The 25,173-nt window shown below is 40.9% G+C and overlaps 1 long non-coding RNA gene across 1 annotated transcript; it reads right to left on the minus strand.

Moving 5' to 3' along the window:
• Positions 1–879: 879 nt before the first annotated feature.
• Positions 880–23,936, minus strand: LOC122830593. The gene is made up of 3 exons (XR_006370559.1): positions 20,823–23,936; positions 9,000–9,276; positions 880–4,445 (listed from the first exon to the last, which is right to left on the minus strand). It is a non-coding gene; the product is annotated as an uncharacterized LOC122830593 (long non-coding RNA).
• Positions 23,937–25,173: the final 1,237 nt, after the last annotated feature.

Genomic DNA, 25,173 nt, shown 5'->3' on the forward strand with positions numbered 1-25,173 from the left:
ACACACTACTGCTATCAGGAATATTATATATTTAATTCCACATTTATTCACAAAGATTTTTTTTCCAGGCTTTAAAATATAATTACCAATCAAATATGACACACACCTCCTATAATTCCAGTTTTTACATATCAAAATTAGGAGCGTACGCTTCTAGATAAAGCACAATTTGTCTTGATAATGTATGAAGGAATATCTATTAATTGTTAGCCCATAAAGAAAAATCCAAAGTATAGACGAAAAAGGCTCTGCTCAAAACGAAACCAAAACAGACAGAACAGTTGCATAGAGTATAAAGACGACAGCTCTCTCCTTCGCCATTGTGTCAGCCGACACACGGAGCTGTCCAATCGCAGTGCAGTATTATTCACTGCTGTCGTGGGTCTCACATTCACGTGTCTTTTGAGTCCTAGCAACTAAAACAAAACATCAAACTGAACACCAAAACTAAAACTCAAATTGAAAGCAACCTAGATAAGCGAGAGCCTATATGTTAGTCATAGAAATACACTGCTTGTCTGTATAATATTATGTACAGACGTATACAACATGCAAAAAAAATAATAATATTGTAGAATTAAAAAAATCTGCAGCATTATAGTGCTATGCATCATCTTTCTTAGCACACAGGATTCCACAGCCACAGTTCAAAATGAAATTTTTGCAGCTAAAGCACCAAAAGGTCTTCACAAAACGTCCAGGTGGGTCAAAGTGTTCCACAGACATGGAAACAAGATCCATCAAGTTGTGCACAGACAGAAGCATCCTTGTTTTTACAGCAGCTGAATGGCAGCAAGCCATGAAAGAGGAGTCCTGCTGTCTCCCCATTGTGTGTTCTGTCCATTCTGGAACCCCGTGACCGCCAATGTTTACCTGCGAAAGGGAAAATGACATTAAGATGCGGCTTTCATTCATCTCCGTGAATCAAAGCATACACTGAGGACAATCATGTGAATGTCAGAACAATTATTTGAGACAATGAAAAGTGAATTCCGATAAATTCCAGTTTAGGAGAATCAAAGGCTTGTCTTCTCTTTTAACAAGAACAAAAAAAAAATCACTTATACAGGGTTATTTATTGTGTGACCTGAATCAGGCTGAGGTAAAAAAAAAATACAGCTGAAAGGATTGAGGGTGAAGTTGAAAGGCCTTAGCAGGAGCCTGGTACGCTGCAAGCTGATAATGCAAAGAGGAAGCATGTGATAGTCCCTAAGCTAGGCTCACTTGGACTTCAGAAAGCTATGAAACACACATTTTTTGTTTCATTTTTATGCAGCTCAGACAAGCAACTTAAAATCTTACAGAGGGTGAGCAAGTTCAAAATAAAGAAACTAGCATAGTTGTTCAGCTTATGTGCAGAGATCAACAATCACCGTGCTAATCAACATCACCTGAGCTATTAGCATGCGTCACATTAGCTGTGGCATTTTATCCTGCAGTTCTGCTCTAAGCACAGCCATGATGGAAAGCGAGGTGAGGAGGGGAGGAGTGGCTGATAGTGGAGTCTGCTGGAATAAAAAGCAGTTTTGGGTATTGGTGTCACTTTGAGTTATTGGCATCATGGTCTTGCTTTGTTGAGAGAACTACAGTGAATAAGCTCGTTAATGGTAAATTTACAGCCCCAGCATGTGGCCTCATAAAATCAGGGGATAGAGAGGATGATGAGAATGATTGTCATTGCTATTTTGTGTGTGTTTTCAGGAGTGTTTGTATGAGGAGGATGGGAAGTGGGGTGCAGTCAGAGAAAGAGGGGAGAAAAGTGGAAGGCGCCAGTAATTAAGAGTCTAAAAGAGTGTGAGAGAGGTACACACCCTTCAAAGCAAACTTTGCGCCTAGATTCCCCGCTTTTTTTTCTATGAACCCCCCATCCCTCTTCACTCTCGCTTGCTTTTTACTTGTCTCTCCTCACTGAATGAATAGCTACTGCAGTGCCATGGTGTCCCATCTAGCAACAACCCCCCTGCATCCTCTTGCCTTTTTCCACAGTCCCCCCTCCAGCATGACTCTGAATAGGGAGCCGAATTGAGCAAACAGTCGGGCTGTCAGCTCAATAGGAGGTCTGGCCATGAACTTGAAGTCCTTCCCAGGCCCCCAGCCTCACATTAGGATGGAAGGGGTGGTGATGTTTGAGGAGACAAGAGGAAGGAGAGGATGGTGGTGATGGGGGGTTACAGCCAGACTTTTTGGGGGGCCCCTACGTGCCAGTGTTGGGGAGACCCCTGACACAGAGTTTCCCAACGCTGGCGCTCTTGCTGGAGCAATGGGGGTTGGGTGCCCCAGCTGCCTGCAGAATCCTCCCCTCCTTCTATAGCGCTCAGTCTGGGCAGGAGGGGTTGATGGTGGGGTTGATGCAGACAGAACACTGTCTGCACCCTGCCAAAGCTCTTCTAGACCCACTCTCTTTCACCCACCCACCCACACACACACACACACACACACCCACACACCCACACCGGAACAGAGATCCAGACACAAGCTGCTGGCTGTGCCCACCCCCTCTCCTCAATCAACTCACGGGCCTCCCAGGCTTCTCATCATCTCATTAGCTAACGCCAGCCACTCCACTGTCTACTGTTTGCATTGTTTTGGGCTCTGCATAATTTACACAGTAAATTGAGAACTGCCCCTGTCCCTTTTGCTCAATCTACCACCTGTTTATGGAGGCAGTGATTAGTGCATCCAGTCTGACACAGTTACCAAAGAACTTATCACCCAAGCCAAGCAACACTTGAAGAAGCTGCCTTGTCAAAACTTTGGATACAAAACGCTTGGAATGACCTAATTGGAGAACTGTTTATGTCTAATATTTAATCTGTTGACATTTAGAAAATTGTGGAACAAAAGTTTATAAAACGCAGAAGTGATTTTTTGACACACTTCAGTAAATTGATTCTTAAGGGTTTTCCTAGAAAGTTTTTTTTTTTTTTTTTTTTCCTGGAGGCACCAGCACCCATCGCAATCCCACTAGGGATAGGCTAATAGGACAGTGGATGGATGGATGGGTGGATGAATGGATGCTTTCCTGTCTTTTCATCTTCACTTTGATGTATTGCAACCCTTACTGCAATTGAAGCATCCTACTGTAAGATTGGCATGAGTTGGCAGTGACCTCCACATTACAGAGACAAACAAGGAAGGGTTTCTTTGCAACCAGGACAATGGTATACATTGTTAAATGAATGGCTACCTAACTCAATTAGCCCATCTGACACTAATTAGTGTTTTGGTTAAAGCCGTTTTCAAAGTTGAGAGCTGCCTAGTTGAAATAATGTAACAAGTTTGCTCATTGAGGACAATACGACTTGTCTAAGTACTAACAGGACTCAAATGCTGGTTACTTGTTTTGAGTTTTTTCAGTGTTCCACTCTGCCAAGAAAGCTTTCAGTTCTTACTCATCTCATCTTTGTTGTTTCATTCTTCAACATTTTCCCACTTTGTGTAAGTTTTGTTTTGCAGTACAGAGCCCTTTTATTTAAATGTCAATATTCATTTATGCATATCTACGTCTTCTAAAAGTCTATCCAATCTTCTGTATTCTGGCCCCATATAAAGAGTTGGAGAATTGCTCTAAAGGTTAGAAGTTCCAACAGCAAGCATAATAAATAAAATCAATATTAATTATATAGGTCTATGATCAAAGTATATTCTGGATCATAGACCAATATGAACAATTATATATCGAACATATATTCTTGATCTATAAATCAAGAATATGAAATCTATTTTAGCTAATCTAGATTTTATGCAGTTCTTGTAAATAGCACCTTCACAAACCGCAAGCTGCTCCTCTGTATGAAGTCTTTACTGTGCTTGCATTGCATTTCCAAAATGGCAACTTTTTTCTTGTCAGTGTATGCAAGAGAGGATGGCCTGGCAATCCCCAAACAGGGAAATAACACCTGCCTCTTCAAGGACAGATGCCCACAGCCTCCTGAGAGAAGCATTGAGAGCAGAGTGATATAGCACACATACAAAACATGCTCTATGTGCATCTACTCACCCTCCCTGCCCCCAAATCAGTGCTCTATGAGAATTGTTAACGAACAAATCGGTGAGAATTAAAACAGAGACTGTATTCTAATGGCAAACGGGACCGACGGTACTGGGTGATGGAGGAGGCTTGAACGCAGTGTCAGGGTGATGGCAGCAAGAAAAGCACAACAGCGGGCACGGTGGGCTTGGTCTGTTACCTGCAGTGACTGGTCTTTCCACTTCCATTTTATGCCAGCGTTGCTCTAAGATGGTGGCGTGGGCTGCATTTCGCTGTACAGGAAAAAGGGGCAGTCTGCTGAGGATGGTGTGGAGGAGAAGGAGAAGAGGAGGAGGTGGGAAGAGGCGATGCAGAAGAGGGCGATGAGAGAGGGAGGGCACAATCAACAGCAACCCCTCCTCCTCTTCTGTTTTCAGTCTTCTTTTGCCATCTTTTCTCTATGTGGTATGGTACCCTGCAAAGAGAACAGGGACACTGGGTGTTACAGGTAAATGTTAACAATGTAGTTAAGCCATCAAAACAATTATGGACAGTTTTACAGAAGCATATGAACCAAGTTACACATACACACTAATGCACCCATACACACCCACACTTGCAAATGCACACACACACCTTTTCATGTCTGTTCTCATGGTACAGTCTGCCCCTGAGCATGCAAATGACTTTCATTATGCAAATGCATGCAAATCAGAGCCAACCATCTGAGAATCAAGGGTGGGAAAGGGAAAAAAAAAAACTCGACACAGAGACTGAATGAAAGAATGAAAGAGAAACAGGGACGAGAGAAAAATCCATTCGAGTGGCAGGAGGCTGCGTGATAGGTAAACGATCTGTGGACAACAGCCAGCGAGCACAGTTAGTCTCTTTTATTTTGTCTATGATGCATTATTGTTCAATTTTTACTCCATCATCATCATTCTGAAGGAAGTATGTCTTTCTTTGATACTACCTTACTTAAATTCAAGAGCACAGACTGCTTTCTAGATTGTTGTCAACACACTCTCGTGACAGTTTTGGTCAAGCACATGTGGAAGTATTTCTGCATATTCAAGAACTGTATAATTATACAAGTTTTCAGTTTATGCACGCTATAGTTCAGCTAACCTGGATTTTATGCCGTTCTTGTAAATAACAGCTGTAGTTTTGATAGCCTTCTTAGGGAACTCGAAGATTGCACTCTCAGTTTGAAAAGTCTGGTAGTAGCTTTTCTCATAATAAGATGCTCTGCGTCTATGTCTGCGTGGTGTAAAAATAATAAGCATGAGAAGCTTAAAGCAAGCCATTAGCTTCGAAGCATTATTAGCACCATCACACACCAGCATATGTGGCTACCAGATGAAAGGACTTCATTCTTAATTGTTTTGAATCAGCATCTGTTTTGCCACAGACTTCTATGACCCACACCTGCACATGTAAGCTTGAGAATGTAAAACCCTGCTGGCATAATTAAGTCGGCTTTCAAAGTTCAACATTCAAACACAGGTGTAGGCTGTACTTCACAGGTTTAGCAGCAGTTTGTGAACACTTTTTCAAGGTAATCCACAAAGAAAGCCGACATTTTGCTAATACTCTAAACCTAGCAGAAAAAGGATCTTCCATTAGCCAACAGAGGAGGGAGCATGCTTTTGTTTCTAGGTGTCAGAGGAGGAAGGCTACATCTGAAACTAGAATGAAATGGTGAAACCCGGGGTGACTTGGAGTGTGAGAGAGTTGAGGTGGGTAAGCTGGGAGGGAAAAGACTACAGGGGTGGGGTACTGCTGAATGATGGCAAACCTCTCCTAATTGGCACTTGACATTTTTTGCCATTGGCACTGGAGTGGGCCAGCTTTCAAGCCCTCTCTGGGTCCTTGTTGGAAAAGTGCCTTATGCAAATATGGCGAATGGGCTCTATTGTGAAGCCGCTGATATTAACAGCTCACACAACAATGAAATTGTGTGCTTACTCTGGACACGTAGGTGTGTGAGAGAGAGCTAGACAATGGCAACCAGAGCAGCTTCAGTCTGAACAGACCCTCTATCGGATGCTTTGCCAAGTCATTTGAGCAGAATGGGCTTTACAGAGGCTCTGAGTAAAAGCTTTATTAATGACTGAAACAAACAAATGCACACACTGTTTTCCTCTGGCTCTGAAAGCGTCTCGTACTTGTAGTGTTACTGAATGGTTTGATTTATTTTCATTGAATGTACTGAAAGTGCGGACAGGAAAGAACTAACTCCTGTTCCGAAAACAGTGAAACTGAAGCTTCACCAGTGCCATGCCACCCTCTCATAATTTGTTGTTCTCTATATACCCACTTCCTTTGGGTCATAACATAACAAGAATGCCTTTGGAGAAAATTCAGCAAATAAAACACCAAAAGCAAAATATACAAGCAAAGCAAAGCCTTACTCTGTGGACAGGTACATCAAATACACATTATGCAATACTTTTTTACTCAAGAAGGTTTGGATTATTAGTGCCATCTGAAAAGACAGTGAAAATTTTCCTCTTTCTCTGTGACCCATTGGGGAGACAAACCCTCCGTGTGGTCTGAGCTCAGTCAAAGTACACCTGTTACTGCCAAGTTGCCAAACTTAATCTCCTTTGTCTGATGAGGCCCATTGACTTTGCAACAGCCTTAGATACATTCATTTCTCTGTGAGCACAGAGGGGTGGAGGGACTGCCAATGTTGGAGAAAACAACAAAGTCTGGCTTTGCCCTCTGGCCCAACAGTGAAGCCATTTTCCAAGCCCTGTTGGTGTGTTCCATCAAGAGAAAGGGAGGAAGAGAAAAGGGGGCAAGAATCACTGGGTTGTATTCAGAAAACTGTCTGGCTGCTCGGACCCGGCAGGCCTGAAAGGAAGGAAGGGGGGCGCATTGTCCTTTGGTGACAAGTGGACTAGCTCTATTGACTGTAAAGTCTAGTGGCGTGGGGGTGAGCAGGACTATATCACAATGGCTGTTTTTCTAGTTGACACTTAGTCTAAATCTGCTTGCCTAGTGCATGAAGGCTAAGACAAATCCATCACCCACCTCCCTCTTTTTCCTCTGCCTGCCTTTTTTTCCTCTTCATCATTTCTCTATGCTGCTTCTTTCTATTTTAGACAATACCAAGGGACACAGAAAAAAGAGAGCAAAGGCCCTAAGGTGGTTTTTCAGGAACTCTCCCTTTTCCACACCATTTTCAGGGAAGCAGAAGCTAAGATAGTCTCTTCTCTGTGGTCCCAGTGTGAAGTATTAGTGATATAACTGTGCCACACACAAAGCGAAGAACAAAGCTTTTGCACCATGACATGTGTCTCCCAGGGCACTGCTTAGGGTATAACCACAATCTGTCAGAGTTTGGTCTCCGTTTAGTCTAACACTGCTACTGACCCAAAAAGAGAGGCAAAGTAAAAAGCTCTGTGATGTTAAAGAATAAGTGGGGATAGCACCTGGTATGTGATTAATTAATGTAAAGTACACCAGTTTAGACTTGATACCTGGAATAATATTTACAGTGTGTGCAGATCAAAGCCATCTAATGCTCAAAAGTCTAGAGAAAACCTTCGACATGGTGGCTTCATAAGTACAACAAAGAAGAGAACAAGGCACAACCTTGATGTTTAATAATAGGACGTTTTTGGCTGTCACTTTCTCTCAAGAACATTGTTCCTCTACAGAAGCAGCTAACCAGAGAGCTCAAATGTCACATGCAGCACCCGCAATGCAGCACGATGGCAAACGCAACTCTGGAGCTTAAGTTGATTGATGTTGCAAGGTAAGGTTTGGCTGTCAGCTTTCAGGTATTTCACTTCAGTCGTTCACAAGTGTTTAACATTAATATCATATCAAGCTGAACATGTCCAAACATGTCCAAACCCAAGGGGATCTTTCAGCTACAACATGTTGTAACAGCAAACCACCAAGTTAAATGTGTATTACACTTTGAGTTCACTTAGAAAGCTGGCAAAGAGACCTAGGAAATGGTTCTCAGCAGCTTTTTTCAGCAGGGATGATCCTTTGGCTTTGATGGGCAGAACAGAAATCACACCTTCAATCAGCCATCAGTAGCCTTGAAGTTGAAGATCTGATTGACCAATTACTCCTCACCACGAGCGCCACCACAGAACCTTAAGGCTGAGATTGTTCTCCTTCACTCACTCGTAGATTTCGTCACTGGGGGTTCTTTCTGCTTGATTGCCCCTGGACCACTCCCCTTGTGAGTTTTACATGCACACACATCAGCATCCTATCAAGCTTTTCCACATGGTAGCACCTCGTGAAATATAGGCACATTCAAAACTGTGCCAACTGTCACGTCAAATCAAGCAACTGTCAGGACCCTAAATTAAACATCTTTTCAAGCAAAACATTGAAAAGGGAAGGTGAAAAAGGAGAAAGAAATCAATGTTGGATAACTCAACAAAACGGGCCTCAAATAAATTCTGGTCTTTACGCTTAGGTTCCAGCAGGACATTGGGACAGCAGATTACCTCCAAGGGAGCATTCACAATCACATCCATGCTGGAATATATGTATAATTCATAGCACCATATGCAGCTCCAATGATATTAAAGGGCCACATTTTTTCCACATTGCATGGTCACTTCATGCCAAAAATGAAAAAGGCAGAATTAATGGGCACAAATGAACACACTGTTTACCAAATTAACAAACAAACTCAATAACCCAGTGTAGAGTTTTTAGAAGACTTGTTGGAGTCTGCTGGCTTTGGTAAATCTGTAAGGGTCTTTTTTCCAAGCCATGTGATACCAAGGCTAAGCCCCTGCATACAGTCCTGCACACAAGGATCATGGGGCTTATTAGATTAATAGTGATTCTGTTGCCCCAACCTTACTTCTATGGGTCACTGCCACTAGCTGCAGTACAATATGCAAAAAATACAGTGCAATATCACACTTATTTCAATTTACTAAAGGAAAAGCTCTCTGAAAATGTGAAATTGGGTTAATTTGCAGTCAAAATTTTGTACTTTCTTTAAATATGACATTGAGTAAATGGAAAACTCCTTAGTTCTTACCTTTATTTGATGAACGATCCATTCTCCTTTAAAATGCAGTCCATTTTTTCTCAAGTTAAACTTCTTCTTGTGTATTTTTAAAAAAGTTGATGAAAGGAGTCACTTTGGGTCTTGATGCCTTTCCAGGAGTGTAATGGGATTCTTGTTACTTTCGGTTATCTAGCTTTATGAAGAATGTACATCACTCATACAGCTAGATAACCAAAGATAACAATCAACCCCTAAGGCTACCCATCCTGTTAAACCCCAGGCCAAGAAACATGGGCCAATATCTCACCTAAAGACAGATAAGAAAAATGTTAACAAACGTATATGTATAGTTTTTAAAATTAGATTATTTCACCAGTAACAAAACTGAGTAAAAATCTATGCCACGTAACATATTCTAAGTAATACAAATCAAACCACTGTTAACTCCATGGAACAAAAATGTTAGTCTTCTGGCCTGAGCTCTTTTAATTATCCTTCAGCTCTCAGCATCCTATAAATGTTCTGACCTTTCATTTTATGATGTCACCAGGTTGTCTGTATCCCGCCTAAAATCCTCTCAACGAATTGGAAACCTCCCTTTGTCCACTAAACTCGTTGATTGGCTTGGGGTATATCAAAAACTCTTCATGTCAAACAATCAGCAAGATTCACCAATTAAAAAAAACAATTGCACCAGTTGTCGATCCAGGTCATACTGGCAATGGCTCCAGTCTTCCTTTCTCCAGTCTGGCGCCCATCCTTACGGTCAATCTCCAAAGCCCACTGAGTGGCTTTATGGGAGTGTGATGGCTTCAAACAGCACCCCCCGCAATGACCGAAATACATTTTTAAATTAAAAGAAGATCCTGGCTGTTTGACTACAAAAGAAACTGGTTTGTCTTCATTTACATTATCTGATGCCAAAAGCAGTTGGCTGAGGCTCGAGGGTGATGCCTCAGGGAGGACATTAAGATTTAAGGTCCATGGGCAAAAGCGTAACAAAAATGTCTTTTCCAAAATTAAGAAATGTGCAGTTGCTTTCTATTCAGTGTGCAAATAATAAAAATTTTTATGCAAAAAAAAAGGTAAAAGCTAAACGGACATAAACACAAAAAAGCATCCCCACATAAAGACAAAGCTGCACAACATACAGGCGCACATTCATTTTCACACATGTCGTGATGGCACATGGCACGAGGCCCCATCTAATTAAAGCTGCTCTGTGTGCCCAGATCTCTGTTGTTGCAGGCTCCTCCCCACAAAGCACCAGCTCCAACTGAAGCTCTATGATTAGTGGTGAAGAAAGAGACGGACTGATAGAAGAGAGAAGAGTATAAGGCACAGATTATTCTTCCCAACAATTAGAACAACCCTGAAGATTTTTGACCCAACTGTCAATATGCAGAAATTATCCCAGACACTTAAATGCCTGCTCACAAATGATCGATTTTCCAGACATTGTTCTTTCTCCAGGTTACATTAAACAACAAGTTTTGTTCTGCTGCTTTCTGAGAGCATGTGGCCTTTTTAAAAATGAATTTTTATGCCATTTGGTGGAGCATATTTTTTTAAGCTGATTTATGTCCACGCACAAGGACAAAGCAAGGCCTTTGTACAAGTAAAATAATATCCCAAGTCACTGAATGCAGCTTGACAGACAGATGCACACACCACACATGAACCCACTGACACGCATACACATGCACACGCCTGCACACACATGATGAGTACCCTCACATGTTTAACACATAATTACACTTAAAATGAATACAGTAACTGCACTCATACTCCACACACACACACACACACACACACACACACACACACACACTCTCCGGCAAGAACACATTCATTTTGAGTTTAAAATTAGAATGAAGTCCAATTAAAATTAAAAATATTATATTGATAGACAATATTGTATATAATTTAAAGCTTCTGTTTGTAGATTGATTACAATCCTTTTAATATTGTGATTATTTCAACATTTTAATTATTAATAAACAATTCATTTTTATATTAAATTTTATTTATTTAGGAACATAGTTAAAGGCTGTGCAAAAATGTAAACATTTTTTTTGTTAATCCTGCTTTAAATATGTATATACATATACCAAACTAAATAACACTTTATGTTTAAGGTTTTGCTGATAATGTTTTTCTTTAAATAGTAAATGCAACTTTCAACAGAAATTTGAGAAGTATGGGTTGTTTATTCAAAAGTCTTGTAATGCAATCCCTTAAAATTCATATTAAATTATTTCATTGTTTATTTACTGAATGAAGATTCAAAGCACCAATGGAAGTGAGGTTTCCTGCTTTCTATCATTTAAACAAACCTAAATAGGCAGTGCCATTGGCCAAGACATGTATGACGTCAGTAATTTCGGCACCTCTAATTGGAAAAAAAATGCAAATAGTGCAGAGCTGATTAGCGGGAAATGAGTTCCTATTATGAAGCCTCACAGGTTCTCATCTGGTTAGAGCCACATGATTTATTCTGAATCAATTTAAAGTTAAATTCTCAGAGTAAATGCTCCAATTACAGTGGAAGTTTTACACTCATAATAAATAATTTTATGCACATTATTAATCATTATTTAAATACAAATACAGCAATTAGACGCAGAGTAGACGCTGAGATAAGTAAAATCTGTTGACACACACTTTTGTTTTCTCTGTACAAGCTATACGAGTGTGTAATATTCCCACCGTGTGTCTAAAAGAGAAGAGGTGACCGATTCATTATCTAGAAAATATATTTTGTGGGAAAAAATATACAATAAACTTAGTTGTTGTTGTGTTTTTTTTTTGTTTTGTTTTGTTTTTTTTTATTATTATTCTTTTGTTTTTTTTGCATAGGCAACATTTTTATATTTTTTCTAAAGTAACAGCACGTATTTTGCCTCTAAAACGTGTTCTAATAGATATAAAACTACAGCATGAGAACAGGCGTACTAATATGCGTTATATCTAAAATTGTACACATCATAGCTATTGTTTTATTTTCCATCTTTTTTTTTTTTTGTAACGCCTTCAAGCAGATTTCACAGAATATTCCACCTGCTAACAGGAGCAAGTACATTTTTCTGGTACCGATCATCTAAAATGTGACTCATGTAACGCTAAAGAATGACCTTTGACGAAAAGCTGCTAACATTTTGTTTTTGAAACAAACAAAGGTTTTTATTGCAGACTTTATCCTATTAGAGCGGTCGATGTAAAGCTCTTTAACAAAGCTGGGCCTTGAGCTGCTGGTTTATTAGCGCAGCTCATTAATGCTGCTGTTGTGTTTTTTTTTTCTATAATATAACAGGCAGTGGGCGGTGCAACATTAGTTCTAACATCCGCGGCCGCACGCAGGATCATTCACTTCTATTCGTGTGGTTATTGGGATTTATGTTTTGCTGTGAATGAAAAGGTTTTATGAAATTCTTTACTTACTTATTAAATCAAACTAGACATTAGATTCAATATTCTTATGAAACGTAGAATTCTGATTCCAGATTCCAGTCTGTTTGATTGCACATATATTCTCATGTTTATCACGCAAAACGTTTCATTAATATTCTTCTCCCTGTTATTATCGTGTCCACGGCGCAGGCCTGTCCACGGAAAACACGTGTTCACTGGATATCTGGCCTTGTGAGTTCTTTATCCACCAACTATGGTGGTTGGTGGATAAGACTTTGTCTTATTACGCATGCACTGCAGGTTTGTCTGCTGATAAATCCTCACATCTGTGCCACATGGGCGCACAGGGTCCGTCCAGAGCTCAGTGTGGGGGAAAAAAGGCACCATATTGTTTACCGTTTTTACCCAGATTTAGTAAGTCTGCCTCGATTATGGGGCTTTGGTTACTTGCACATGCAGCTTTTGCTGAAGGAGTGACCCTGCTAAGCATTTGGAGGTGTTATTGATGAAATCCAGGCTGAAGTGCATGTAGGCGTATATAAAACGTCTCTGAAATAAGACTTTGAGAAAAATATGTTTTATTTCAAATTGGATCCCAATAATACTTCCAATTAGAAGTTATTATACCGTTCCATTCTACATCCTAACCCAGAGGAAGTTTTTAGCGTTGTACTGTGACATCTCAGAGCACGTGCCATATTCAGTTTGCAAATTAAAAATTGCTTGTATGAATTATTTGAATTATCGCCCTATATCTTTTCAGACTGAACGTAGAGCATCACATGGACAAGCCAATATCTTGCCAACTTGCAGCTGCTTACATCACTTCTTAAATTGCATCCATCAGCCCATCACCATGAAGCTAACAAAGACATAGAGTCAAACTGATGCTGTTGGAGCCAAATATGTGTAATTTTGGTTTTGGTCACTAGATGGCGCTGTCGGCTCCAGTATATGAACCAAGAGATCACAGGTAGTTGACAGGTGTTGAACCCGGAAGGGCATACAAGTTTTTGACCGCTGTGGCGGAGTCTTTGTTAACACTGTTCTCGTGTATTGTGGAATAAATGGAATTTGTTCACAAATGGTTCATCTGATTGGAACAAATTTGGACAACAAGAATCGGATTGACTTTACACGCTGTCAACAGGTACAACGTTAGCCGCTCAGCGCGTCATAACAAAGCAGCAACGGATCAACGCTTAACAAGTGCAGTATTAAACTGGCACTTATACTGTCAAAAACTTGCCCTTTTTGGACTTTGATGAACTCCGATGTCTTTGAACAAAGCGATGGAGACCATGTGGAGCAGACTGGGACCGTTTGGGATGCGATGTGCTGGTGTTTGCTAAATGGACAGAGCTAAAGTAGCATCAGGCTGCGGCCGTGGCAGAAAAGGATGAACGCGGTGGCAGACAATTTGTGATTGAAAGGAAGTAACTTATTGGACTAGACCGCGGCAGCAATGGATCTGATGGACGCGGTGGCAGTCAGTGATTGAGGAGGATCGGACAGCCGGATGAACTACCTGGATCTTTGAAGATCGTTGTGGATTAAATCATGGAATGTCAACAGGCGCCCAACGAGGTACGTGTAGCGCTACACCTTTGATGGCCATTATTTTATTTTATTTCATTTTTGTTTTTTGTGTGTGCACACATTAAAACCAATGCATTGGTAACTGCGTCGCTTTAAATAATATTGGACCTCTTTGCGTTGAGGCTCATTTAGTAGCTCTTTTTTGCGCGTTTGTCTTCCAATTGAACCTTTGGACTATGGAAATGGACAAAAACTCTGAGACTGAACTAATGGCTACTGGTGGGGAAACTCAAAAACGTACTGTTAAATTAACAGAAAAGGCCTTGGCTGAAAAACTTGAAACATTACAAAAGGAACGCAAATCTAAATTAAACAAAACGGGTAATATAAGATATGAAATTCATGATTTAATGTCAAAAGGTGAAAAAACAAAGGTTTTAAGTGCTTTTGATAGGTTGACTAAGTTGTGTGATGATGCCAAATGTTTGCATGAATCTTTTCTGGGGTTTTTGCCACATGATGAAAAAGAAAATCATGAAGTATGGTTTAAAGCAAAAATGATTCCTAATAATGAATGTATTTCTAGAGTGAATAAGTGGCTCTCTCAAACTGCAGTTGGCAACAATAATGATGATGATGGTGTGAATCCCACTGACAGTGTGTCAAACGTTAGTGGACATTCACAAAGGAGTGTTAGTTCCAGTATCACTTCATCTGTAAAGTTAAAGGTAGCAGCAAACAGGGCCTCAGTTTTGGCCCGTGTGAAGGCTGTAAAAGAAAGACACGCAATTGAAGAAGAGGAGGAGAAACTGAGGAAAAGAAAAGAAATGCTTGCTCTGGAAACTGAATTGGCTGAATCTGACTTGCAGATGGAAATGTATAATTTAAAGCTGGGGTGTTCCTCACAAACGTCAAACTCAGTGAGCTCACACTATAAAAAGAAAACAAAAGAAAAGGGATTAAAGCAAAGTTTGGACCCCTTTGTGAAGGAGTTTCTTCCTAGAAATGAAATTGATAATCCAACAACTCAACAAGATGGTATAGACCATACTAAACAAAGAAATGAATTAAAGTTGACATCAAAGGAAAATAAATCTATGGATGTGAGACCAAAGAGAACTATAGCAACAAACCAGCACCCTGTGTGTGGTCAACATAAAGCTGGTGGAACCCAAATACAATCGGAAGAGCATTTCAAACATAATGAGAAAATGATCCAATCATCAAACAGTGCACAATTACCTGGAGAACTTCTTACCATCATGAACAGACAAAGTGAAATCACAGCAGCCTTGGTAAAGCAGCAACAGAGTATGACTCTCCCGCCACGTGACATTCCTGTTTTTAATGGTGATCCTCTTCAGTACAGAGCCTTTATTAAAGCCTTCGAACAAGGGGTTGAAATCAAAACAAATAATGCGGACTGTTTGTATTACTTGGAACAATTTACCAAAGGTCAACCTCAGGAGCTGGTGCGCAGTTGTCAGCATTTGAATCCAGATTATGGCTACACTGTAGCAAAGTCTTTATTACAGGAACATTTCGGAAACCCTTATAAAGTTGCAACTGCATATATTAACAAGGCTTTATCTTGGCCAACAATAAGATCTGAGGACATTAGAGCATTACAGAGTTATTCTTTATTTTTGCGTGGCTGCTGTAATGTAATGGAAGAGCTGGAGCACGTGCAGGAGTTGGACATGCCTGTAAATATGAGAGCAATACTTGCTAAGATGCCATACAAGTTACGAGAGTGTTGGAGAAGTAAAGCTTTTGATATAATGGAGACAACTGGATACCGGGCAGGATTTGGTGATATGGTTGCATTCATCGAACGACATGTCAAGATTCTGTCAGATCCTTTTTTCGGAGAATTACAAGATTCTAACTTCAGTACATCATCCATCAGTCAACGGCAACCTGGGATTAAGACCAAAGGGAATGTAGTGGCCAGCACTGTGACATCTGGGAGTGCTTCAGGAGAAGTTGATCAGCAACATGCTGCAGCTAAAAGAAGTGATGGATGTTGTGCTTGTTGTTCAGAAGCTCACCCACTAGAAGAATGTAAACAATTTAAAAGAAAACTTCACAAGGACAAAGTCTTTCTGTTGAGAAGAAAAGGATTATGTTTTGGGTGTCTACAGTGGGGCCACATCAGCAGGAATTGTGAAGCACGATTAACTTGTGAAATTTGTAATGAAAGTCATCCAACTGTGCTACATATAAGAAGAGAGTCAATTTCTGCTGAGTCTGAAACAGGAATATCAGAACCCCCATCAATTGTGAATGCAACATGTGGCCATACAGGGGCCGGTAAGGATCGTGGAATACTATCTGTGCTCCCTGTAAAGGTTAAAGCCATGAAAGGACAATGTGTCATCCAAACTTACGCTTTCTTGGATCCAGGCAGTACTGGAACATTTTGCTCTGAAAGGCTGATGCATCAATTGAACCTCACTGGAAAGCGAACACAAGTTCTTCTTCGAACAATGGGCCAAACTAAAATAAGTTCAGCATTTTCTCTGTGTAACCTTGAGTTGTCTGGGCTGGAGAGCAATACATTTTATCCTTTGCCAGAAGTTATTACACAGAGACAAATGCCTGTAACTAAAGATGATATGATAACATCTGAAGATTTAATAAAGTGGCCATATTTGTCAAGAGTTCACATGCCATCCATAAATGCTGAGGTTGATCTGTTAATTGGTACCAATGCTCCAAGGTTATTAGAACCTTGGGAAGTCATTAACAGTCAAGATAATGGTCCATATGCTGTCAGAACTGTACTTGGCTGGGTTGTCAATGGGCCCTTGGATAGCAGTGGTGTTCAAGAAGTCTCATCTGTAACAGTGAACAGAATCTCAGTAAGTAAGCTGGAGGAACTGCTCAGGAGCCAGTACAACTATGATTTCTGTGAAGGATCAGTTGACAAACAAGAAATGTCCAGAGAAGATCAAAAGTTTCTCAATATTATGGAAACATCTGCAGTAATACAGGACGGAAAGTATTGCTTGAATCTGCCATTTAAAAGAAAGGATGTTTGTTTACCAAACAATTTTGCAGTGGCCAAACAGAGAATACAAAGTCTCAGGAAAAGATTCAGATTTAATCAGACATTTCACCAGGAGTATGTGGAGTATAACATCATTTCATGCAGATATGCAGCGTGTACCAGAGCATCTTTTGCATTGTGATAATGGAAGAATTTGGTACATTCCCCATCATGGGGTTTACCATCCAAAGAAGAGAGCTTTACGTGTGGTGTTTGACTGTGCTGCAGTATTTAAAGGAGTTTCTTTGAATAGTGAGTTGCTGCCAGGCCCCAACCTCACCAACACTCTACTGGGGGTCCTTATGAAGTTTAGAGAAGAGTCAATAGCCATAATGGGAGACATTAAAGCTATGTTTCATCAAGTGCAGGTGCCAGAAGGAGATCGAGACTTTCTCCGCTTTCTCTGGTGGCCAAATGGGGATATGACACTCGAACCAGTACCTTATAGAATGATGGTCCATCTATTTGGAGCTGTTTCATCCCCCAGCTGTGCTGCCTATGCTTTAAAAAGAACTGCCCAAGACAATTTGAATGAATTTCCATCAGAGGTCATAGAAACTGTAAGACAAAACTTTTATGTCGATGATTGTCTTAAAAGTGCAGCTACAGAGGAGGAAGCTATTCATTTGATAAAGAATCTTGTTGCTCTGTGTGGAAAAGGAGGCTTCACATTGGAAAAATGGATAAGCAACAGTCGTGTTGTTCTGCAGGCCATCTCAGAGGAGCAGAGAGCTAAAGATTTGAAGATGTTGGATCTGGCCATCGATAAACTTCCAATGGAAAGAGCTTTGGGTCTGCAGTGGTGTGTGGAGACCGATGCCTTCCAGTTTAAGATGAAGTTGAAACAGCAAGCCCTGACCAGGCGTGGAATGTTATCTGTGAACAGTTCTGTGTATGACCCTTTGGGTTTCCTGGCGCCAGTGACATTGCAAGCAAAATTGATGCAGCAAGAACTGTGTAAAAGAGGCTGTAGCTGGGATGATGCACTGCCACAAGACATTTTGCACAAATGGAGAAGATGGCTGGAGGAGCTTGCGCTACTGTCTACATTTAGTGTTGACCGCTGCATAAAACCTGTGGGGTTTGGAGCCATAAAGCATGCACAATTACACAATTTTTCAGATGCTAGTGAAACTGGATATGGAACTGTTGTGTACATTCGTATGGTAAATGATGAAAACATCATTCATGTTGCTTTCCTTATGGGGAAGGCCAGAGTAACACCATTGAAAGTCATCACCATTCCCAGGCTTGAACTTTCAGCTGCTGTCTTAGCTGTGAAGGTGGATGCCATGGTCAAAGCAGAGCTGAATATACATCTGGAAAAATCAGTGTTCTGGACTGATAGCACATCTGTGTTAAAATACATCAATAATGAAGACAGACGTTTTCACACGTTTGTGGCGAATAGAATTGCAACCATCAGAAATTTGTCGGAACCTACTCAGTGGAATCATGTCAGCACAAAAGAAAACCCAGCTGATTATGTGTCTCGTGGACTGAAAGTTTCAGACTTTCTGAAAACCAGGACATGGCTGGATGGACCAGAATTCTTATGGAAAGATGAAGAAAGGTGGCCTAAAGGGGTGATTGATGTAGCATTGGATGTCGGTGACAAAGAGATTAAGAAGGAGGCTGCAGTTAACATCATTGGCCTTGACACTCCTGCACCTACAGACCAGCTTATTGCATATTTTTCAGATTGGAGAAGACTTAAAAGAGCAGTGGCCTGGTACCTAAGGCTGAAGTGTGTCTTAAAGGAGAAATGTATTAGGAGAAAACAGCTGGATCCTTTAATGGACAAGAACCCAGTTGTGCATCAGATGAACACAAGAGGGCGCCAAAGGACCACCAATCACTCAAAGGGTGGAAATTTGTCATTGGCAGAGCTCCAAAGTGCAGAGTTCTTCATCATTTTGTACTGTCAGCAGCAAAGATTCCAGCATGAGATTGAAGCTCTGTCACACAACTCTAAAGTGAGCCGTACGAGTTCTATCTATGTACTGGATCCTGTTTTGGAAGATAAAATTTTAAGAGTTGGAGGCCGGCTTCATAGAAGTGCAATGCCAGAGGAAGTAAAACATCCAATAATTCTGGCCAAAGAACAACACATCTCCAAGTTAATCCTCAGGCATTTTCATCAAGTTCTTGGACATGCAGGACGGGCACACACACTGTCGGCTGTAAGGAAAAGGTTCTGGATTACAAAGGCAAATTCTGCTGTGAGAAAGGTTATTGGTGAGTGTAACATCTGCATGCGGTATAATAGTCGACCCTTAATGCAAAAAATGGCTGACTTACCCATTGCAAGAATTCTCCCAGACCACCCCCCTTTTTTTAATACTGGGGTTGACTATTTCGGGCCATTTGAAGTTAAAAGAGGAAGAACACGCTGCAAAAGATATGGCGTTTTGTTTACCTGCTTGGCAAGTCGAGCCATTCATTTGGAGGTTGCTGCTACACTTGATACAGATTCCTGCATCAATGCATTGAGGAGATTTATCAGCAGAAGAGGACAAGTAAAACAGTTATGGTCTGATAATGGAACAAACTTTGTTGGTGCTGAGAGAGAATTGAAGGAAGCTCTTGTTAATCTCGATCAGGACACAATAAAGTCATTTTTAACACAAGCGGAAATTAATTGGATTTTTAATCCACCTGCTGCTTCCCATTTCGGTGGTGTTTGGGAGCGAATGATTCGTCTAGTGAGAAGAGTACTTAATTCAGTGCTGCGTCAGCAAATTCTTGATGATGAAGGGTTGAGTACAGTGATGTGTGAAGCAGAAGCCATCTTGAATGATCGCCCTATTACGACCCTCTCAGACGATCCGAATGATTTGGAGCCACTTACCCCCAATCATCTGCTCTTGCTCAGAGGAAAGCCTTCACTTCCACCTGGAACATTTAAGCCGGAGGATCAGTATGGAAGAAGACGATGGAAACAGATACAATACCTGGCTGACCTGTTTTGGAAGAGATGGGTTCGAGAATATTTACCCTTGCTTCAAGAAAGGCAGAAATGGAACGAGAAGAAGAAAAATCTCGCTGCAGGAGATATTGTGGTCATAATAGATCCTTCTGCACCTCGAGGATCCTGGCCTCTTGGAAAGGTTTTGGAAGTGTTTCCAGATAATCATGGTTTTGTGAGGTCAGTGAAATTGAAAACTAAGTCCAATATTATTGAGAGACCGATTTCCAAACTTTGCATGGTGTATGGTGTTTAAATTAATGTGTTAATGTCACATATTGTCTCCTGTATTATTGTTTTGGGAATTGGCATATTTGTTTATGGTGCCAATTAGGGGCCGGTGTGTTGGAGCCAAATATGTGTAATTTTGGTTTTGGTCACTAGATGGCGCTGTCGGCTCCAGTATATGAACCAAGAGATCACAGGTAGTTGACAGGTGTTGAACCCGGAAGGGCATACAAGTTTTTGACCGCTGTGGCGGAGTCTTTGTTAACACTGTTCTCGTGTATTGTGGAATAAATGGAATTTGTTCACAAATGGTTCATCTGATTGGAACAAATTTGGACAACAAGAATCGGATTGACTTTACACGCTGTCAACAGGTACAACGTTAGCCGCTCAGCGCGTCATAACAAAGCAGCAACGGATCAACGCTTAACAAGTGCAGTATTAAACTGGCACTTATAGATGCATTTAAATCCGGTGGTCTGCGCTTGTATTCGCCTGATGTTACATCCGGTCTAAAGACGCATGCTGCTCCGTTATGTGTGCAGACTGGCGATGTACGCGGCGCTGATGCAAACCCGCTCTCCTCCATCATTTTAACGGATATCCTGCAGAGCTTTCCACCTTGACGAAATCAAAGCTGATATGTTATACTCACGCCGCTGAACGCAAGCCGCTGCGGGATCTGCTCCTCTCCCAAACCGAGCAGCGAGCGTCTCGGAGGATGGAGGCGAAGTGATTCGCCGGAGGCTGGACCGCACGGTCTTCATGGCTGCGGCTGCCAGTGACGTCTCTCCAGCTTCATCCATTCAGCTTCTCTCCAGCGGGTTTTCCCCCTGTTTTATTATTGTCCCCATTATTTCATGTAGGAGGTGGATCTCGCCTTAACCTCCCGGCCCCCTTCCCCTCCTCCTCTTCCTCCCTCTCTCTGTCCGCGCCGCTCCGCGCAAATCGCCATTCCTCAGTTTGTCAGATGCGTTATGAACTTAAAAGATTCCGACTCTAAAAACATATAGCACCACAGACAGAAGGCCCTCCCCTTTATGACACGGGAGGTCTGTTTTTTTCCTTGTCTCCACCCTCTAAAAAGATGAATGCAAGCATGAATAAGCATCTCAAGTTATCAGAATCCCTGAGACTAATAATCAAATTAAACTTGCATTCCTCGTGATGCCTTTTTTTTTAAAATAAACCAAGATCATTGGGGCATATTGCAATATAAAGATGAAATAATTTCTCTAAATATGCACAACATAAGAACTAGAATCTTAATTAATTCCCTAATTACGCACAAAGCCGCTCAGTTTAGCACTTCTCTGTCCCCTTATTGTGAGCCTATTTGGGACTTTCTCGCAGCCCAGCAAGTGTGTGATTTAGAGCCCCGTTTTGGACGATGTGGGATTATAAAAAAGTTTCGTGTAATCTTGTGTGGCTACCAGTATTCGTTTGACACAAAGCCCCCGGCAGAGGCTGCGGCCTGCGGCTTCCTGCGCCTGGATAAGTGCGCACATCCACCGTCCTCATTGTCCGCGTCTTTAATACGTAGGAGTCCAGGAATGTGACCAAGGGGGTGAAGACCGTGCAAATCAGCTTTTACTGTCACCGCCGGGCCCCGGGTCCGCAGACAAGAGCCAAGAAAGGGGGTCTGGGTCACTTGATTATCATAATAATCAGATCGCGGGGATAAAAATCTCCTTTGAATAAATTACTGCTTCAATAGAAGGCTCGACTGCCAAAGAGACAACTTTGTCAGCCCCTCGGTTTGTTGTCGGGGGTCTCTCTCGCTCTCTCTCCGCCTTTCTTTCTCTCCAAATTTTGGACGCTTTCCTGGAGATCAAACTCTAAATACGGCTACTGTTTCTGCGCTCCCCTCCTCTTGCCCCTCGCCGATGCCTGGTTACAGAGCCTGAGCAAGCAGGCAGGTTCTGAGCTCCCCTTGGGAAAGCGGGGTAGCGCTGGCTAATGGGCTAAGGAGCGGGCACAATGGGCTGTACACCAACCATGTGACCCCCCTACCTCTTCTCAGCCCTCATCACTTCTCCTCCCGTCATCAACCCTCTCTCTTCTATCCACGGGCTGCATGGGAACCCGGGCACCGAGGTGCACCAGGGTCCGCTCCCCATTGTGGTGGCACATCCCAAGTTCATTAGCACCCATCAGGCCGTTCCTGCAGGGCATGGCGGCAAGCCCCCCCTGCAACAAGACCACCACCCTCTCTTCCATGCTGTTAACCCTACAAAGGCCCGTGTTCCTGATGCAGTTGTTATGTGTTTCTAGGTTGAAAATTTCTTGTATTTTAACTGAATTACTCTGCAGGATTAAAAGCTTTATGCTGCACCCCACCTCCCCCCACGTCCCCCAGCGGGGTGGGGGCACATGACTTCTCCCAGAATATACAGATATCAAGACTTTACACTTGTAGACACATTTGTCAAGATCTCTAAAATTCACTTCCAATGATTATGAGTAGAGCATGAGCAAAGTAAAATAATGAAGAAATTCTTAAGAATTTATGAATGCTGTTACTGCTAGACAATTTTACAGAGGAAGAACAGTGATCAGAAATACTTTATTTCTGCTAGTTTAGCCATGTTTGTTTTTTTTGGGGTTTTTTTTTTGTCTGAGCTGGAATCCCATTTCATGCATAACTTAAATCTAATCAATAAAGAATTCCCAAGCGGCTCTTCTTTATAACCCCACATTGAAATGTTATTGAAACAACTGCCAGACCGAATCAATAAGTCACAGAAATAACTTTTTCTCGACAATTTATTTACTGCTGTTTAATTAATAAACAATTTAAACCGTAGTTGGGGTCCCAAAGCAATTTCTGTTCAGGGCTCCATATAATGTCAGACTTCCTCTGTTTGACATTAACAAACTCTCATTATCGGCAGCAGTGCATTAAATGTAAATATTGCTAATGCATCGTCATGTTAGCAGAAGTTAATTTTGAAGTCTAACACATTTACTCAGTTACCAAAAATTCTGTTAGTTCTGTGAGTAATGACCCCGTTTTGCTTTCTTAAGGTAAGTGTTTGTTTTTCAGACGACTTTTCTTATCTGTTGGATCACTGATGCCGTCCAAGAATATTTCAAATAGTTTGAAGATACTTGCAAAGACACTGAATAAATTGCTTTCTATTATTCTGTTACAGTTAGATATATTTCCAAACCAGAGCTTCAGAAATTCTGTGTGTGACAACAATCTAGTAACCCATTATGATGCAAAAAATATTTATTTTAAGAATTCAGATGTTCAAATATAAGTCTCTGGTTCTGTTCACAACAGAAACAAGATAGTCTCTCACCTGTCAAAATTGTTTTGATTTACAGGTATAGAAAGACATTTATTGAGAATGACTGGCTGCTGTGTTTTCTGTTCAGAATACATAAAAAACACATAAGAAGTTCAGAATATATTCAGCAGATTATGTTTAGGATGAACAATCCTGTCTGCAGCAGATGTGCAAAAATCAATGATGGAATTTTATTCATGCAGAGTATTTCATACACAAATGTGAATTACTGGCAGCTGATAACAGGTGGGTTGAAAAAGTGGACCTGGTAAAATACAAATGCATTAAACCGAAGAAGCAGAAAGAACAATATTCACATTATCTGGCAATTTTAATTCAAAATATGTGTAATAAAGAAAATGCTTTCATGGGAAACTGAATCCTTTATTATGTATTATGTATTCAGTTGGACAAGACTTATATAGTCAAACTGTATGTTGACATGACTGCATCTTCCTTTATCCAATGTGCCTTTTTTTTTTTCCTTTTTCTACAGGTGTTTGTTTTGTTTAAATCTGGAGCTCAGATTATGTGTGTGCGCAGAAAGCATTACATCCAGACACAGTCTACAACGAGCTTAAAAACCTCCTGAGTGAGCCAGCTCAGCTGCTGACCAGTATGTAAAGGAAGCAGCATGAATGAGAGTAGAAAAAACACACCAAAAAGAGGAGAGAATGAAACTCAGACAATAAAAACAATATTTCATGGTCCAAAACCTTTCTGATTCAAGACCATGACAATATTGTTGATGTGTTGGTTTTATAGTTTTTTTTTTTCTCTATGATTGCAACCTGAACTCATGAATGAAGGACGTTTTTTCCGTAGGAAACACAAGAGATCTGTACATATATTTTAAAATTTTATAAAATAGGACATAGATCATAAGTAGCATTGAGTTATTTTCTAGCGAGAAATAACAAAAGCAATAAAAATAATTCACAGTTTTACTTTTATTGCAGTAATATTTGTATTCGTAGTCATCCCCATTTTAATTGTTGTGAATAATTACAAAAAGGCCAACATTAATCCTTAAAAATCGCCATGGAGAACCATTTAGGAGTCTTTCTCTCGTTCATGTCTTCTGATGCAATCATCAGATATTTTAAATTCACAATGTACCCATCTGCAAACATTCATCCTTCGTCTTCTGAATAAATGCTTTTCAGCGTGCTCAGAACTGATCCTCATTCACATGCTTGCTTCTAATGAATCAGCTTCACTGAGCATTGTTTAATTAAACAGTAGAGTTTTAAAATTGCAGCATAAATCACATCATAAAGCATCAGAACTTTCTGCAGGTGATGCATCACAACATGGACGAGCTCTCAGAGGTCGAAAGCATTCTGAACACAGCAAATTCTGCCTGAGTTCATTCATTTTCTTTGCTTTGTTGTCATGGAATGCATTGCTTGAATACAGAGAAGCAGGAAAGGAAGTGGCTCTTATTGTTTTCAGAAATTCCTCTGCAAAAATATACCAGAGTTTTGATGCCTTTATTCAAACAAAGAAGCATGATATCATCTTTAAAACTTGCCTTTTCCACATTTTATTTCAAACTTTTCCTCCATTTTAGTATTAGGGTTTTTTTGTTTTTGTTTTTTTTTACCATGAATCTTTCCTCACTGTCCTGTGTCTGGGCTTTCATTTTAAGGTATTTGCTACCTGTTGTACATGTCCCACATTTAAACTGTTGCAGCTCTGCTTCAGCAT

The sequence above is a fragment of the Gambusia affinis genome, linkage group LG05 (assembly GCF_019740435.1).
Source record: "Gambusia affinis linkage group LG05, SWU_Gaff_1.0, whole genome shotgun sequence".
NCBI classification, from domain to species: domain Eukaryota; kingdom Metazoa; phylum Chordata; class Actinopteri; order Cyprinodontiformes; family Poeciliidae; genus Gambusia; species Gambusia affinis.